The sequence below is a fragment of the Nelusetta ayraudi genome, unplaced genomic scaffold, assembly GCF_046127955.1.
Source record: "Nelusetta ayraudi isolate G7.1 ecotype Tasmania unplaced genomic scaffold, CSIRO-AGI_Nayr_v1 ptg000136l, whole genome shotgun sequence".
Lineage (NCBI taxonomy): Eukaryota > Metazoa > Chordata > Actinopteri > Tetraodontiformes > Monacanthidae > Nelusetta > Nelusetta ayraudi.
In genome coordinates, this window is record NW_027466186.1 from 2911363 (window position 1) to 2931019 (window position 19657).

General features: G+C 42.6%; 1 long non-coding RNA gene across 1 annotated transcript; it reads right to left on the reverse strand.

Moving 5' to 3' along the window:
* Positions 1-13044: 13044 nt before the first annotated feature.
* On the reverse strand, positions 13045-17513 carry LOC142879527 (uncharacterized). The gene is made up of 3 exons (XR_012925315.1): positions 15252-17513; positions 14101-14237; positions 13045-13960 (listed from the first exon to the last, which is right to left on the reverse strand). It is a non-coding gene; the product is annotated as an uncharacterized LOC142879527 (long non-coding RNA).
* Positions 17514-19657: the final 2144 nt, after the last annotated feature.

Genomic DNA, 19657 nt, shown 5'->3' on the forward strand with positions numbered 1-19657 from the left:
CACTCTGACATACACCCCCCACCCCCGCCACACATACACACATACACCAACGCACACGCCTATGCTCGCACGGCGTACGCGTGCACAGCCTCCTTCCTCTGCGCACCCCCTGTCGTGCACACCTGTGAAAGTGCCAAATCATGCACGGACTCAGTCAGACCTCATTCAGAGCCCCGCTTTTCTCCCCCGTCCCTTCGACGAATCTTCATCCTCCCTGCGCTCTCTTTCCGACACCTCCTCCGCGTAAACATTCTTGTGAGCTCACCTTTAAATTGGTTGTTAAAATCGCATTTCCTGCTCATGGGGATACCACCGTGAGAGCTGAAAATTTACTGCGCTTGAAACAGAAAGTTGCGCAATTCAAACCCAAGGCCTTTGCCACGCATTTTATCGACAGAGAGTTCCGGTGTTGCAGTTTTGATTCCTTTACATAATGTCTTGTCTGCTGATCACGTCCCAAAAAACCCAGAGGCCTGCTGCTTCTTCTCAGCTCCACTTGTCAGACTTCCCTTTATGCTCCAAAGCTTTGTGGTTGTGGATGAACTGGCCAGGTAATCAGAGCTGAGATGGTGTTGAGAGCCAGTGATTGTTACACCGTTTTGGTTGCCTTCCATAAAGAGTAAATATCCTAGTCGTCGCTCGCGGCTTGCCAGTTATTAATCAAAGCACGTTAAATACCTCAGGAAAAAGTAGCACTTTAGGATCTGGACAACTGGGCGCACATGACATTTATTATACATGTAAATAGAGACCAGAATTTACGGATAAAGTCTTTGTCCCTGAAGCGAGGTAACTTCACAGCACTCCATCCAAGCACCTTCCTGAGGACCTTTCGAAACCCATTAAATACCTATTTGCCTCTCAGCCAATGTCAGTGAACACTCTGGTTTCATTTTCTAAAGCAAGTGGCCATTAAAAACAAACAAAAAAAAAAAACCACATGATATATATGCTTGTGTGATAACAATAAAAAATAGGCTGGACTCAGTTGTACAGTTTGACTCCAGACAGCAATATCCGCCACGGCCTGCTAACCAGCTAACGAGAGATCTGTGAGAACACAACACAGCAAGCACTCCTCCGCTGTGTTGGAATCATCTTACATTTTCCTACTTCCCACAAACTGTATCGTTTGAATTCACTTTGCACAGGTCTCAACTGTTTACAACAAGACAGATGTTTTGGTAGACAGCGAGACGAGAGGATATGATCGGAGGATGGACCGCGCAGCGCACTGCCAGGTGTGCTGAGTTTACCTTTGTTTTACCTTCTTAAGTGATTTAACGGTAGCTAGTTATATCCGGTCCGTGCAAACAGTGTGCTCAAAGAATAGAGCCAACAAGAGCATCGATTGCGCTGTGCCCTCCTGTTTCTCCTGGTAGATGACCCACCCACATTGGCCTGATTTGCACAATGCAACCAGATCTCATGGTGAGACACAGACAACCATGAGGGACAGGAACTCTGTAGCTCTGGATGGAAGACTATCCCAAAGAGTTCTCAGTACTTTTGGTCAGAAAGTGCCAAAACATAAAGCCAAAAAATACAGATTCATTGAGATTTTGGGTGAAATATGATGAATGATCCCATTTTGATCTGAACTGATATATTATGATAAGAGAAAGTGAACCTCTTGTTTAATCACTTAAGTCTAATGTAACTGTAACCACAGCACTTTTTTAACACAATATGTTGAACAAAGATGGTTAATGTCCTTTAACTTCAGAAGAAGACATTGTATCAATGTTAAGCCATGGCCCTGAAGCAAACTCACTTAATACTATCACATCTGGACCAAGGCATATTTTTTTTTTTTTTTTTTTTATCATTCCTTGTGATGCGAAAGCGAACAGGGTAACAGTTTCAACAACTTTTCAACACACACTCTGATTTTAACAAGACATCCAACTAAAAAGGGCCATGCAGGGGTGACAATGGTAATGTGGACACTTGGGCAAGAATGCACAAAAGAAACAGGAAATGTAAGAAAAATAAGCACTAATCACATCACAGACTGATGATTAATTCATATATCCTAATTCTTAGAATGATGATGTTGACACAGGGAGTGGTGGTGCTGTTGCCGTAGTTCCATATGTAATTTGGGCAGGGGGACCATGTGTTTGGAATGAATGGAAAGACCAAAGGGCAAAAATTTTAATCCTAAACCAAACTGTAGCCAGACCTAGCACAGGTACGGCAGGGGAAATTGTGCAATTAGAAAAAAAATATCAAAATTTCCTGTGTTACACATTGAGGCCTTGTAAAAAAAAAAAAGCAGCTCAGCGTGCGTGGTGCGAAAGAGATTTACATTGAAAATAATAGTTCCGTGCTGTGGAGGATGCGGAGCGGAGCCAGGCTTTAACCATGTACAGGCTCAGTGACCACCAGCTGACAGTCAAAGGAGACATATGAAATTTTAGCAACCAAAAGAAAACAGAATATCTGGTAACTGGTGGTGACGTCGAGCTCTCCCTGCATTGAGTTGTCAAACTCGGAGAAACACGCCGGTGACCTGCAGACTTTCCGGCCTGATCTGCGCTGCTGATAGATGGATATTGAGATAGATGGAGGCTCACACACGGTCAGCGCGCACACATGCGCGCGCAGGAGTTCGAGGGCACCGCAAGTGTTTCATCCTTTTACGACTCCTGTGAATCAGGAGGCACTTTGGGTTTTACTAGACCCTGGACAGGCGTGCGCTGATCAAACAATGAACACGTGCTTTCATCCCCGAGTGTGAAAGCTTCACGCACCCTCGAGGAACTAAAAGACCCGACTGGGTAACTCAAAATGATAACGCTGAAGACCAAGTTTGTTGTCTGGGGTATTTTGTTTTATTATTGTTATGATTGAGAAAAGGAACCAGAGGGAAGAGCCGGAGACCAAGGCGACTTTCTCGGCTATAGATACACAAGAGAGGAAGAAGCGGATGGTAAGAAAAATAGAAGAAGAGGAGGAACGGAGCTCTCCGCCAGTAGCAGCCTGCCAAAGCGTTGCTTCGCCTGCGCCAGGTCCCTGTGCACTCTGCTCTGTCCTCTCCAATAAGACCCCCGGTTTAATGCTGGAAAATTCCCTCCGAGCTGTCAATCTCTCCCTTTAATAAAAACAAAGTATAACATTGCGGTCTCGCTCGCTCTCCGTCCTCCCTCCCCCTTCACCCTCCCACCGCCCCACACACACCACCACCCCACCCCCACGCTTCCCCCCCGAGAATTAGAATGCAAGGTTTTGTCTGCGGAACTGTGAAAATCTCCTCTTGCTTTTATTAGCAAAGCTCTGGTTCGACCAGAAACTCTGGAAAAATCTGGCCACTCTCCGCTTGCGCGTCTCCCATCTGGACGACATTACAGCCAACCACCTGGACGCCAACCAAACCTGAAATGAAACTGGGGGTATTACAGAAAATAAGTCCGGGATATGCCTACAGACACAGACACATACACACACACACACACACACACACACACACACACACACACACACAGGATGCATATCTTCCTCCATGCGCTCGCGCACACACGGATTCACACACCTACACACACACACACACACACACACACACTAAGGTGCGTGCGCCCACCAGGTATGGTTCACGCATCATCCCGTTTAATAAGATTTCCTCGAGGAAAACTAGTCTCAGACGTCGTGATGGGATTTAATTTGACTGACTTGCAGCTCCGCTCTTTCTTTCTTTCTTTCTTTCTTTCTTTTCCACCCCGACCTCCGCCCTTCCCCCACCCCCCTCCCGGTTGTTTGGTTAACTGACTAGGCGAAGCCCTGGTTGGGTGCTGACAAGCTGGCGCACACAGATGACAGAATGAGGGATTGCTTCGCTGACTGACGAGAGACACTCACTGACTGACTGAGTGGCAGCTGGCATCGTACAGTACGCGCAAAATTAATGAACTCTTTCTTTGACTCTAGAAGTACGAACCCTTCAATCGCTGGCACGTCGGCCTCCGCCGAGGCAAAGCCCATCTGCAGCCGTGTGTCGTCTGTCTGGACACCCAGTTCTGTGCTTCTATCACATTTTTGGAGGATGAAATAACGAGGAAATGTGATCTAACACTTTAGTCATGGCTTGTCTGCGCGTGTTTTTTTCATGTCTTGAACATGAAAAAAAGGTCCAATCAGAGAGAGTTCCCTCATGCCAAACCTTCTTATATTGAGCGTCTGTAGAGTAACGTGCGTTTGTGAGATGCTTTGACACATCCTGGCTCCAAAGATTCAGCCATCTCCAAGAAAATAAGCCTTTTTCAATCAGCCTGACTGATATCAAGCATGAAAAACTCGATCAAGCGTGAAAAATGGAGCGCTTTTTTGTCATGGTTTTCTTTTTTGTTCTCAACAACATCCATGCTGTCGACGTCCAGAAAGTTACCTTTTTTCACTAATAATATTTTGCCGTGCTATAAGACTCGTGGGCGTACTTTGTCACCTCTGCCAGTCTGAGAACTGTGTGCTAGCGTATAATTTGGTTGGAAAGCCTTCGCCAGCTCCATATTTTTCTTTTCTGCCATTACTTTTTATGTGCCTGTCCTCAAATGGCAAGAAAACTCACAGCCGCCTTGGCTAGTTGGCTCTGTTGACTCTTATAGGTTTTGTGGCAAGTATTTTCACTGTATTAAAAACAAAAAGCTGTAATATTTTTACAACAAATTCAGCAAGACATTACAAAACCAAAGAAAAACTTTTTTTGTATTCTGTATGATAATTAAGTATCAGTATCAGTTTGCTCAACTTTTCTCCACTGTAATTTGGGCCCTTGCCGTTTTGTGAAAATTGTGATCCTCGAAATTTGACAAATATGATCTATTTGTTCTTTATTCAGGGGGAAGACGAAGTCAGTGAGTTGCAGCCAAAGCCTGACAGTGTTTATTCAGTTCCATAGGGCGACACTGTTCCTCCGTGAACCATTAAAAACACATTATACAACCACACGGTAGACACCGTCCTTCACAGTGGCAAACACGGTAACTGTAATTTATTTTGAATCATTTTCGCCTCCTCACAGTTGTGTATAATCATTAGAGTGCCAGATGCCTGTTTACCCTTCTCTGAAAATAGTTTCCTCAATTCATCTTCTGTGTTTTGAGAAACACCTTTGATCAAAAGCCACAGTACCTGGCTGTTTTAGAAGCCCTTGAAAACACTCAGTCTCAGTAGACATATAATTAGGGTTGAAAGTCACTTGCGGGTACACTGACACCCGCAAGTTTGCGAATTTACACTGCGCGATGTGCGACTGACGCAAAACACAAGGGAGGAACTGCAAAATGTGAAATAATGATTCAGCATTCTGATGCTGACACTGTCGTTTAGATAAATGGACATGGTCAGAGGTGACAGCAAAACTGTCACATCCCACCTCATATCACAGAGGTGAATTCAGTAGCTTTTTCTAGGCCCTTTCAGATGTACACACACACACAGACAGACACACACACACACACACACACCGTGCACCTACTTCCAGCTGGTAGTATTCCAAAACCACACTCAGCCTTCTTAAATCAAGAAGGTAAAGGGTTAGTGGAGGCAGAACGAAATGAAATGAAAATAAACATGGCAGAGCAGCGTTTACGGCCCAGAACCCGGTATCAGTCCCCCTGGTGAAAAACACACCGTAAATTACGGCAGATCATTGTGTGGAATTTCTGAGGGAGAGAGAGAGAAAAAAAAAAAGAATTACGCGTTCCAGCAAAAAAAAAAAAAAAATGGGCAGTTGATTTATATCGGCATTAATTGTGCATGCGTGGCAGCCGGTTTTGGTGATTTGTGCGTGTGCCTGCTAAGTGTCCTTGTGTGCTTCAAATTGTCTATATGCGGGATCATCCGTGTGTGTGTGTGTGTGTGTGTTCCCTATGTGCCTGTGTGTGCGCATGTGCGTGTCTAACTTCACTGTGGTTTTCTGACCATATGATCCTGTACATTTCTTGCTCCATAGGCTGCTGGACAGCCTCCACCGCTCATAACAACGTCAAAATATGTTCCATATGAATCCCACTCTCCGCTGTCAACGTTTGGCTACTAATGCAACCCAAGCTGCACACATTTGTAAAGTATATGTCCTTTGACTGGTACCGGTCTGGAGCTAATAAAAAAAAAAAAACAAGTTAACAAAAAAAAGTGCATGTTAAAATGAACACTGTCAAGGCATTTACGGATGGAATCATCGAGGGAAGAATTCTGCAAACTGAAGAGCGTCACAATTCAACTTTGCAATCCTGAAGACCTCCAATCATAAAGATATTAAGGGGCTCGGAAATCACTGCGGGGTTGGCGATTATCTTTATTATTTTGAACTAAACCTTCGACAGATCATCTTCCATTGTTCTGCTGATTGGCAACAACAACTTTCAATGGGCTCAGTTTTAAAGCTTGAAGTCAAAAGTTCAGCAGCGAAAGCCTCAGTGGTCTCCAAAAGACTTTTGTTACGCTCGGTGTGCTTCTGAATGAAGCAGTAGCACCCACACTTCCACCAGAATATTTCTCCATATCTGATTATGACAAGAAAATTGTTTTGGCCCTTTGGTAGCAATTACAGCCCAGCGTCTGTGTTGAGCAATCTGGGCTTCGCGCATCTGGACACGGCAATTTTTGCACGATCATTTCTGACTTTTACTAAATTGTTCCAGCTCCATCGGCCTGAGTGGGGAAAATGAGTGAAGAGAAGCTGTCAAGGCCTCATCTACGTTTCAGATCAGGAGAGGTTTGAACTTGGCTTGGCCGTCTCAGTGAGGGGTCGGCGGTGTCACAGAAGATTGGTCTTCTTTGTCTGGTAAATTGGTGAAGTGTTGACTTTGTTCTGCAATTTACAATTTCCATGAAAGTAAAAATGACAAATTAAGCCACACAAATTTTCACTGGTGTTTTAGCTCATTAATTTGCAAAAGCATTGCCGTGCATCAGTGTTGATTTTTTTAAACCTGAAATTGTTAACAAGCTTTGAGTAGCTTCTTGTTTTTGTCAGAACAAGCACGCTAGCTAACGTCAGCGTCACTGAGCAACACAGTGGTGCAACTATTCATAGATGAGCATGTACGTGCAAATGGATATTTGTCTTTCTATGTGGCCCTTATCTTCTCTTCTCTTCACTTATTAGGATCAGTGACCTTCAAGAAACTCAAGTTTGACTTTTTATCAATCTATCTTAAAAAAGCTCCAGTCTAAATAATTTTCTGATTGTCTGTATTTGCAGGGTTAACTGCCACTACGTTCCCATAAGTACTGGCTCTGTGTGCGCAACTGTTCTTGTTGTGTGTCTTCTGTGTTGTTGGATCATCTCATATTGATTGCAACAAATCTAAGAGTCCATCTATTGGTCCCAGAGTATACCGTCATCAACAAGATAGTTATGGGGGGTGCGGGGGGGGTCCAAACTGATTTTCAGTTATTGGTCCCAAAATTGTTAGCTGCGCCCCTGTTTGAATGTAATTCAAAAGCTATTGAATGCTGGGGCACCGAAAAGGGGGAGAAATATGGGCACGTCTATGGGCCCAGTGATCATATGGGGCCCCGGAGGATACCGTCGTTAATAAGTGCTGCGTGGGAGGTTGAGCTGGACCCAAACCATTTCAAAGGGACTTTGCTATCTACGCCCCTGGGAGGTCGATGTCCTTCTTGAGCAACTCCAGAAGTGTGTGAGACAGTCTCGTTCTGACTACTGTGGCTCCAGCATATTTCATCACTGCATCAACGTCAACTCACAAAGGATAGATGACTTTGGCCGGAGGCTGGAGCAGCAGACTGCAAGCATTAACCATTTGACAGATGACTTTATTTATTTTACTAGACTTTATTCCTTTTCTATTTTCATCATTGCGGGACATGAAATACCTTTGTGTTTTCGCAACGCACACACACGAGGCACAGATCAAATAAGGCTGCTGCTAAGTGGGAAGGATCAGAACCTTCAGGACTCTATTTCCCAGAAGCCTTTCAATGCCAGACACCCGCTACAGACTCAGTAAGGGGAGGTCAGGTGGATTGAAATCGAACCCGGCGCAGGTTTGCAGTGAACGGAGGATGCGTCTGGCACGCTTTGAGAAGAGATCACGGAGAAAGCTGACTCTTCACTTTTAAATATTCATTTTTTGGCACGGTGCAAAGGTGTGATTACAGAATGAGTTTGTCTTCTGAAGTATGACTGCACAGTGAAAAGCGACGGGGGGAGCTTCCGTTTAAACTCTGCACCACATACCGGATTTCAAGTGAAGTGACCCCAGCAGTCAAATAGTGCAAACGCACGCAGGCGGAGCGATGGGATTTTGGTTTACAATAAGTTATGCAAAGGGCTCCTGCCACTTCTATGTATCTACATCTACACAGACCATAAAGCGAGCGTTTCCTCCGCGGACAATGAGCCCACTTGTGAGAACGGAGCGAGCCAAAAGAAATAATGAAGGAGTACGGAAGGAGAAATAGGTAGAAATATGGAAGCGTTTAAGTGAAAGAAAGAAGATCTCAGCTCCTCCGTGAGCCATCACTCACCCCGGACGAGTCTCGCTTTTTGCAAGAAGAACAAATGATAATATTGTGATCGCAGTAAATCTGGTGCAGTTTGCACAATGTTTATTACGCTAGCCACGTTCAAAACTCCGCTCACGCTATGGCACCCCGTCTTTGCTGCAAGACGGATAGATCCGCTGCAGACATTCTAATGTAAATGAAAAGTCTAGCTTTTTTCTAAACACAGTGGAAATGGATGATGGTGGACTTTAAAGATCCCTTTTGAGCTGGCACGTTGTCAACAACCGTGCATGATACGCACGGTTGTTGACAAGCTTCCTGTCTAAGTTGTGACGTTGATGTTTCCTAAAGTAAACAGTTGCCAGTGGCTGCATCAAATCAGTCTGAACAGGCTACTAATAGAGAGAAATTAACAACCATATGATGTTCTGCTCATGCTCATGGGCGATCACCTCAACTCATGTCCAAAAAAACAGTCACAGCTTGCCTAACACGTGAGTGCAGTACATTTAACTTACATTTTATTGCACATTATTTCTTCTGATACGTTAATGTTGTGTCGAAACTACCGGAGGAACATTATTCATTCACTGAAGTCTAAATTTCCGTCATTATCAACCCCGTACAATCGTATCAGTGAAGCAGATGGAAAAAAAATACAGTAGTTTTGGCTCCTGGCTCGCAGGTTCATCTGCAGCAGCACCGTCCCAGAGGTTTCACAAAAACCGGCTGCTAACAGAACAACAAGCTGTCAATGGAAAAAGCAGCGGCCTTTTTCTTTTTTTTTCTTTTTTTTTTTTTTAACTGGGACTGTTGGGAACAAATTGGCTACGTGAGGGGAGTTTCTGCTAAGTGTTTCCAAGTTAAATATACTATTCGGTGGCAGCTGCAGCTGACTGTCATTATGGAAACAAAGTGAGCAATGCCTGACGCGCTCTTTTATCAGCGCAGAATGTGGTCGCGGCGCGGTCGAATGTGGCAGCGCGCTGGGACGGCGCACGTGCGATGCTCCCAAGTAACCTCTGGGTCGGCCAACGTGTTGGCGAAAACTTGCTCGTGTTATTTAGCTTGGAAGCAATGCAATTGCATGACACAAGAACCTATGCAGCGGAGCGTACGTTAGGAAACGTGTCAGCTTTTGAATTAGGGCACCAGCATTTTCTGATGTTTACAGTGAAAAGAAGCGTTGGGAGTTCTGAAGCGTTTATGCTGCTGTTCCTTGTGGATGCCTGTTGTTCTTATTCTCATAGACACTTTGTTATATAATACCAGGAGTTATGCAAAAGAGAGGTGAGTTTGGAGCTGTGCCATTCCAACGCCGGGCTCCTGCTCTCTGTTACGCTTCTTTCTTCTCCTTTTTTTTGCCGTCTTTGAGCGATTGGCCGCGACAAGTTGTCATGCCCAATCGAACGTGTCTCCCCTGCTTGTATAAAACGTATAAAAGTAATTGGCTGCCACCTTCACAGTCCGTGCAGCCGTGTCGTGCACGGACGGGTAAAATGCTTAAGCCAGGATCGGATGACTTTTGAGTCCTTTGCATCTGTTTGAAATTAAAATGGGTGCCACATTGGGGGAAAGTATCTGCTTTTGCTGATTGAACTCGATGATTGTTTCCACTAATTGTTTTCCCCCGACGTGTGTCGCTAAAGCCCCAAGGCTTTGCGACTTCCACTTTTTCCTTTGCGTCTGTCAGGTCTCATACCTTCATTTCTTCAGTCTTCTTTTTCCATCCTGCTGCCACGTCGGGTTCTTTCTCTCTCTCTCTTTCTCTCTCGCCTTCTTTCCGTTTATCACCAATTAGCTTACGTCAATCCGCAAATCTGTCTCTTCGCTGCGACGGCCCCGGCAGCTTAAACTAACTGCTACAAACTATCCATTTTCTCCCTTTTTTGAGGTCGGTTGCAATATTGAAATATGAAGTAGGAGCATATTTAGTGATGGAAACCACCAGAAGTGCTAAAAATACCTCTTGCCAGTCTGGAAGCCACGAGGCTCCATCACACACTCATTACCACACGACCTGAGGTTGGGAGGAGAGGAGAGAGGAGGGGATGTGGTCAGGGGAGAAGAGTGTGTGTATGTGTGTGTGTGTGTGTGCGTGCGTGCGTGCGTGCGTGCGCGCTCTCGTGTGTGTGTGTGTGTGTGTGTGTGTGTGTGTGTGTGTGTGTGTTGTGTGTGTGTGTGTGTGTGTTAAAAGGGTTAGCAGCAGAAAGGAAAGGAGAGAGAAAGTGGGAGATGTGGCGAAAAGAGAAAAGGAAAAGTGGAAAGTGAAAGACAGAGGGAGAGGATTTTCGCATGCGTGCGTGCGCACGCGTAAGCCGAGGATGTTGCGGTCAGATACTTTAGTATTATATGATATTTCCTACGGTCTCCTGGCATCTCCAGATGACGGCACATTCTGAACGCTAGCGGGCCCATTATTGAAGTCTTGCATCGCATCACGTCTGAAGAATTTGCACTTCTGTCTGTTCGTCGAGACGCGTCTCTTCTTTCTACCCCTGTCCACTCGCTCCATACCCGTGTCCACGGCCGTCCGCCGCCGTCCCTCACGCTCCTGGCAATCCTCTTTTTTTTTTTTCTTCTTTTCTCCTCTCCTCCCCTGATTTATTCCCCTCCTTCTCTTCATCCGTCCATCCGTCCGTCTGTCTGGGGCTCTCTGCTCCAGCTGCAGAGTCCCTGCAGGACCATCAATCGTTCTCCTCAACCCATACCTGGCCCTGGTTCAACACGCACGCTCGCATACACACATGCACACCCACAGAGTTGAGCACACACGCACCAACACTAAATTATGTGCACACATTTAGAAATTCAGAGCCGTACACGTACACACACACAGGGAGATGCACACATAGTGCACTTATCATGTTTAAAAACAATTTTATGGCCTTAAATTTATACCTGAAGGCCATTTGACTCTGACAACAAGTCGATTAATCCTCACGCTAATATGACTAATTAGGGACAAAGACATACGCCAAGCAGCTCTCCCCAGGTGACTGGTCATAAGTTAGAAAGCAGTCCCTTAATGTAGACACACACCGCACGCACGCACGGACACACACGCGCACACACACATCTAGAGACAAAAGGAGAGGCCAGAGCGAGCAGCGATGTGATCCAGTGGTCAACCTTGGAGAGAATCACGCAGATGGAACTTCCAGGTGTGGCCAACAAAATTTGAAATCAAGACTAACAAGGTGATCAGTGGCTTGGCTCCAGTTCAGCACCTCCATTGTTTTCCCTCATAGACCAAAAATGTACATTGTGGGCAATAAGAAATTCGGTCCCAACTAAGAAAGTGACCACAATTAGTTATAAATAAATGAATGAATAAATAAATGAATGCAATTTATGTAAAGAGACTTTAAATTGAAATATTATATATAACAATATGGATTATGTTAAGAGACTTTACATTTAAATGGATAGAACAATATGCATAAAAATATTTTTTTTTTCAAATAATCAGATCAGAAGTTTATTCCAAGTGCAGGTTCTTCTTGGAAACAGATGTTGAGGGTTTTTACATTTGTTCCAACACTTCCAACCTTAATTTTGTCACAGAGGATCGATGTTGTCTATTTGCTGAAGGCACGAAGCTAAAACACACACTGACTGATAAGACACAACACAACAGCTAAAATGAAATCAGATTATTTTGTTTGCACGTTCGGCACAGGTTATCACTTTATTTTAATTACTATATACCTGTTTATTTATTTCTTATTCTCTTGTTGTTTTTCGCACATTGGCACCATGTTAAGATATTATGGCTAGTATTGTATTGAATTGTTGTGTTGTTGGATGTGCGTGGCTGCAGCATGGGCGATGGCCCAGAACAAAATACTCACCATGTGAGACAATAAAGTTGATCTTGATCTTGACCTTGTTTGAAATATTCCCACTGCTGAAAGAGTGATGGCAGTGGATCAGCAGACTTCCTCTGCTTGGGTTCAGCAGCATTGTTTGTCCAATGTTGAACTTGGGCAGAGACCTCAGGAGCCACAACCCATCACCCACCTCCTGAACTTTTAGCGTGCATCGTCTCATTTCTAAATTAAATAGACAATTCGGGCACAAATCAGGGTCCAGTGTAAACACTGTACATCAACCCATGACAAAGAAACCAGTGTTGACAGAAAATTAAAGATGAGCTGTGAGGTAAGTGGGCAGAAAGAGAGATGTGGTAACAATTAAGCGGCTGAATCCAGTAACACAGAGGGGAAAAGCCGGAGGGAAAGTCAAATAATATACAATATAAATAGAATGAAATACAGAGAACGTGTTTCTTGGGTGGCCAGTCACTGCACAATGTGTTTAATGCCGTTCACACTCCCTGATTTACTGAGTGGCAGACGCGGTGGTGACGACAGCGGAGGGTGGAACGGAGAGTAAAGTGAAGGTCACACGCAGCAGAGGAGGAGGAGGCTGTTGATGCAGAGATGCAGAGGTACAAAAAGAGAGGAGGGGAGGACACCAGTGAAGTCGAGGTGTTAACACTTCGGGTGTTACGACTGATCCAAACACTGACAGATGAGAAAATGACAAAAGAGAAGAGGAGAGGTTTAAAAGTGAGAGACAGAGAGAGAGAGAGAGAGAGAGAGAGAGAGAGAGAGAGAGAGAGAGAGAGAGACAAAGAACTGAGCAGAGAAAAATAATTCCAAATTGGATTCTGGAGAAGAACTTATTCTTGCAGCTGTTTAAACATTGCAGTAATTTATTGTCATTACGACTGTGATATAAGTGGCTCTTTGAGGGAAATTTGGAAAAAGAGATTGGAGGATGAAAGGATAAAACTTTAACATTTTAAAAATAATCAGAGGGATATTCAGTTGATTGACAAAGAGCGAGTTAAATGTCTTTATACTTTTCTAACCACATAATCAAAATCAAATTTCGTCTTTCTTACTGTGAAACAGATCTCAAAATGGAAAGAAAAAAAACACAATCCTTCTATTTTTGGAAAATAAAAAAGTGAAAACAGAACAATATTTTGTGAACCTGTCAAACACAGTAAAAGCTTCTTCTTTTTTTTATTGTTTTGCCCTCAGCAAAAACCTGATTGCGTCCAGCAATGTGGTTTTGGTATTTTCTGTCACTTATCATCACGTAACAAACAGTTCCTGTACATATTCCTCTTTGTTATCTGTCATCCTCCATATCTTTCTTAATACATCAGCGTGAAAGGCAGGATGGTCCACTCTGTTCCTGCTGTCTCCTCTCCATGTGGAGGCCTCTCTGTGGAAAATATCCTGGAATTTATTTTTATCCAAACATTTGAGGAAACTCTTTACCCACACAGCTGCTGTTATAATTAACTCTTTCACCACCTTGATGGAGTAATCGATAGATATGATTTATTTTTATATATTTTTTTTTTTTTAGGTTTATAACATAACTGAGATTTTCATGTACTCACTTATTAAAATTGTTTAATGAGTGACATCGGAGTTTTATAGCATAAGTGTCAAAACTAAACTAACTAGAAATGTTATATCTATTGCTTTGAATAAATGTTATAAAACTGAACAAAACTTTGCAAAGTTGGTTCAGTTTTTAGCTGCATTTCTTCCTCGGCAGGAATAAACTGTGAAAACAGAGATGTTAATTAATCTGGCACACATTTACTCATCTCTATTTTTTCCTTCTACTCCTCCTCCTTTTTTCTTCTACTTCTCCTCTTGCCTCTTCTCTTTCTGTTCCTTCAAGGTTCACTCGTCTCTCCGGAGACCCACCTGATGTTTTTGACAGAGGGTGCACTACAGAGAAGAGACACGATGTTCTTTCAATAAAAAAAAAAAAAGGACATTCCACTGACTTGCTTCATTCTTTAAATCTTAACCACAACATGCCTACTGAATATCACTGACTGACTTAAGAAACCCTGCACTTTAAATAAATCCTTGCTGGATGATGAAGGATAATGCACATCCAACATGATATGTATTTCACAGCACACAGGCTCGTACCTGACAAATGAAATGCTTTGACGCTTTGTGAAACCTGTTGAAGTTCAGTCACAAGCAAAAGAAAATATTTACTAAAAGTAAATTTAACTTGATTTAAAATGGAAGAGTTCTATACTGCTCTCATTCTGAGATCTATAATAATTGCTTTGTCCAACTTTGTAGAAAATATAAAGCTACAAATAAAGAATACATTAAGCATTTGACTTTTAGCACTCTTGACTGAAGCTTTACTTCCATTAAAAAGTATAAAGCAAAGATTCTGGCGCCGCAGCAAGCCTGACATAAACAACTTGATGTAGACAAACTTCAGTAGTTCCTGCTAGCTGAAGCTAAACGCCCTCAGCCTCGAGGTCTGGTAAACTCACTTCTCGACTCCGCTTGCAATCTTGAGCGCCAACCAAGTGTGACTTAAGCGACAAGACTTGAGGAAATTTATACTTTTTGACGTTGCTCTCCGGGACCTCAAATCAGGTTTAGAAGTCTAAAACAAAAACGGCTTTGATGTCTGAGAAGTCTGCTTTAAATTTGAGTTGATTCCAGGCCATATTAGAAGAACTGCTGCCCGCCCGCCCCTGTCAAGTAGTTCAATGCCGACAGGCTCCTGCCCACCGTATGCTTGATGAATGACCCGGTCCTGTGTTTTTAAATCAAACTGCCAAATTGTCAAACACATCACTGCAGCAGGTTCAGAATGTAAAAGCGGTTCTTTAACACAATACAATGTTTGCCTCCAGCAAAAAGTAAAAAATAAAAAAATGTAGCCAAAAGTGGGGAGAGGTGGACGACTGGCAGGGCGCCTCTCACCGCTGAGGCGGGTTGTGGAGCTACAGCAGCAACAGCAGCAGCAGCAGCAGGCCGTCTATCTTTCACACAGACAAGAGACCTTGGCGCTCATTGTTTCAGAGCCAGCAGTGTTTGCAGGAAGCTGCCAAGCGCAGGTCGTGGGTTTCGGATCATATTCGCAGACATCCTACGGCGGCCTCCAAGGGAAACAAAGCGTGCGGTGATGAGGTGACACTTCCAGGCCTCCCCCCCCCCCAGCCTGTGCCAGGCCAAAGCAAGCAAGATGGATCGGGAGGAAGGAGAGGGACGACAAAGGGGGAGCAAACCGTCAAGGGATAGGACAGGTAGGATGGAGAAGGTACAGCAGCAACTGACTGAGGTGGGTGGATGGACAGATGCACTGGCCTCCCATATATGGCACGTGAATACAAATAATTGTCGAATTTAGGAATTTCGCTTTTATTTTGCAAAAACCAGTAATGGAAACGCAGCTATTGTTGTAACCATTGAAGCTAAGATTTTGAATCTAATTCTAGATTGGAGCTTTTTACTTTTAGCTCCAATCTAGAATTAGATAACTTTAGAATAGAACCTGTCGACACAAAGATGTCACATTGATGAGAGTTTTACAAATATTCCCATTGTGGGGAAAAAAAAAAATCAAAGGTCCAGGAACACACCTACACAAAACAGAGAATCACTCAATTGTTTTTAACACGGAAACAAAGTGCAGGGGATCCACTCTGCCCCGTCTTTCCGTGTCATTTCACACTAAAAGGCCACATTCAATTAACTTTTCCCAGCTCATTAAGAACATTTGGTCCAGTTAAAGTAACAATGAAGTACCCTGACCTGTGACGTCATAATACCACTCTAATTTTATCAAAGTCAACAGGACATTCATATTTTTTGATCCTACAATCAACTTTTCACGTGTTTCACTCCCCCAATTCTTTGCAGCCTGGGCCCTGGAAAGTGTTAAAAAGTGAGAACTGAGCAGCCTGTAAAAAGGGAGCTTTTGTTGTCTGTGTTATGATTGGGTTTTAACGGGGCATGGAAAATCCATGTCATAATTAAAAACAATTCCCTCAGCTACTGAAGACAACTGTCACACAAAGTTAATCTACTGTGGCAAGTTAAATGCAACCCGGCTCTCCGGGTTGTATTTCATTTCATTTGCTTTTATTCTGGTATATGCGGATAAGGTATGCAGGTTTGGAGGCGGATTAATTTTACTCTGAAGGCAAATTTCAGTTCCCAGTACTCTATATAATAAGTGATGTCAAAGCCTTAAATCTGACTGAGGATGCTTTTGCAGCATTGCATCGCCTCTCTTCTTCTATTTTCCATTATGCATTTCATAAGAGGGACGTATGCCATAAAAAATAATTGTTATAATGAATGTTTTAACTTTGGCTAAAAGCTGCACCCTGCAGGCTCTCCATCCAGACTTTGTGGTTTACTGATGCAAAGCAGCTCTTGGCAAGGGTCTAACTCTGCGATTAGTGCCCCTTTAAACACTTATAATTCACAGCCTATGAAAATATTATCAGTGAGGGCCAACTCTCTGCCTGAGGGGGTCAGCAGGGTTTTTTTTTTCATGGTACCACTGGCTCAGAGTGTTGAATTGTTCAGACTCGCAGCATTAAGGTTGCGTTAAATCACTTTCAGGGAGACAGGAATGTCAAGAAAAAAAGAATCTATAGGAGATACAGCATGATCATGAGCGTATGCAGTAATGTAAACATGAAAATTAGGCATAATACAGCAGGTTATTAGGATCTTCACATGGTGGTGGACATATGGAAATTATTTAAAACGTTTGGGTTATAATGACAAATGGTTTGTTTTTCCAAAGTTGTGTATGAGGCGCAGTCTGAATTCATACATGTGCACATTTTCACACACCTCTGCTCAGACCTAAATTTCCTGTTAAGTAGTGGTAGGAGGTGTATATGAAAGATTTGTCATTTGGCTGGTGGCTCGTTTCAGCTGACAGTTTATGTAAGGAAGTCTCAATATCAATAAATACTTTGTCCCGCTCTGCAGGTGCTTTCCGTTTTGAGATGTAATCGATGGTGTGGGGAAGAGAGGAATGATTTGAAAAAATAACCAGGAGACGTTGGTCTCGTGAATTCTAAACAAAGTTAACACATAAACTATGAGGTGAGTGTTTCACGAAGAAAAAATATAACATAAAAAAAATTCCCTTCTATTTAAATGATTTTTATGTCATTACCAGATGATTGTTTAACAGATTTTCTCATTTTCTATGTATGTTTTGTATTTTCTATGTATGTTTTGTTTCTTTATATCATTGAATGGAGTCAGACATTGTCTCTTTTATAAGGATGTATGAATCGTTGAAATAGATATGAGGGGCACTGCTTTCAGATGTGAAGAACCCCAGACAGAGGCAGCAGAGAAAGATCTGTTTTTTACATTTCAGATTCTGTTTTTGACATCTAAAATAAATTGTGCTGTTACGGGTTCAGACAGCCTTTGAAAAAAAAAAAAAGCAATATTATTATTGATTTATAGATGTTTTCAACACTCTAGATACTACAAATAAAAGACTTGTAATGGACTGCACTATTATAGCACCTTCACAGTAGCCCAAAGCGCTTTACACGGGCCTCTCATTCACCCGCACACATTCATACACCAATGGGTGGCTGCTGCCATGCAAGGCGCTGCCTAGTCCCATTGGGAGCAATTTAGGGCACAATAACGGACTAGGATGGAGCAGGATTTGAACCACCAACCAATGACCATTGGACAACCCGCTCTACCTCCTGAGCCACAGTCGCCCCGTATATCATTGTATATCGTGAGTTGGAAAAGAGGAGGGACTTTGTTATGAATTCTCACTGCCACAGTTAAGATTTACAAGAGGACAAATACTGACAAACAATCCAACATAAATCATACAGAGATAATTATGTAAGAGGTTAGTTGTAAAAGGTCACTGCTGTGTGATGCTCTGCCACAAGATGGAACCAACACTCTACAACAACCCACACTGGGTTAATATCTTCTTTCAGGGTCCAGTTGAAAGACAACAGCTCAGCCTGCATAAAGCTGTAGAATTATAAACAAGTGTTTTTGCTCCATTGTTTATCTTACCCTGTAAATGTATAAATGGTAACTTGTGACCTTTTGTGAATTAACATCCACTAAAAAAAACCCTGCGTTATAGAAAACAAAGATAAAAATAACTGAAAAGACCATATCACACACTGAATAAATATAACCAAACACTGCAGTGACCCGCCTTGCTTTTAATTACGTCAAAATAGCCAAAGCTGACATTAAAGCAAATATTCATTTCTTTAAAGAGTTCAATCCATTTGAAACTTAGTTAAAATGTGGTTCTTGGTACTTACATTTTAATTTGAGGATCATAAATGTTTAAAAGAAAAGCTTTGACACCAATTTCTGCACTTCATTACCTTTTAACTACTAGAACCCCCCAGGGCAGATCGAGAGTCACAGGTGAAATCAGAGAGGCAGAGTCCTCATGGTATTTGCTGCACACATGGGAAGAGAGTTGTGTTGTTGTTGATGCTGTTGTTGTTGTTTGGAGGTAGTTTTTTTTTTAAAGATACATTAGAAAGACATATTAAGTCCTGCTTGTATAACTTAACTGGCTTAACGCTTCGTTCCATTTTTTTTTTTTTTACTAGAGTGTAATTTATTTTTCTGAATGTTTGAACTTTTTTTCTGGGTAATTCATACCACTTTCCCTCATTTCCCTCAAGTCTGGAACAGGATTGTGCTCATGCAAGGGACAAGGACTCCCTCTGTTGTACAAAAGACTAATTACACATACCTGATGTTTTTGGTTTTGGTTTTGTTTTTGTTTTGTAATTAAGACAAAATACACTTGAAACCTAGAAAATAAAAATATGCAGAATATACTGTTTAAAGTGTTTTGAATAAATGTTTTTATTTTTTATTTTTGTTTTTAACTTTACTACATTTGTCCATGGTTTGCAGTGGTGTTCCTTCCTAAAAAATGCTTCTTCACTTTAGTTGAGTGGAAAAATGTCCAGCTTCGTTTGATGGAGGCTAGGCACACACTAAGCCTGTTGTAACTTTATAGCACTCTGTGCAACCATGGGACGTATCAGTACCAACACCAAAATGACATCCAATCCAACATTCAGCCCCCCCAGAGCAGCATCGCCACTGGGCCTCACCAAAGTGCAGAGACCTGTCCAAGGTCAAAGCCAGACGTAATGATAGGTTTACAATTCACAGCTCAAAATGGTTTCGCAACAACTCAGCACTTTTGCCAATTCAAACAATTTCCCCATCTTTCCTCACGTGTGGAATAAAGTGTTTCCACAGAAGTAAGTGCCACAAACACGAGAAACCCACAGTGAAAATAAACAGTTTTTTTTTTCATTTATTTATTTATTTAT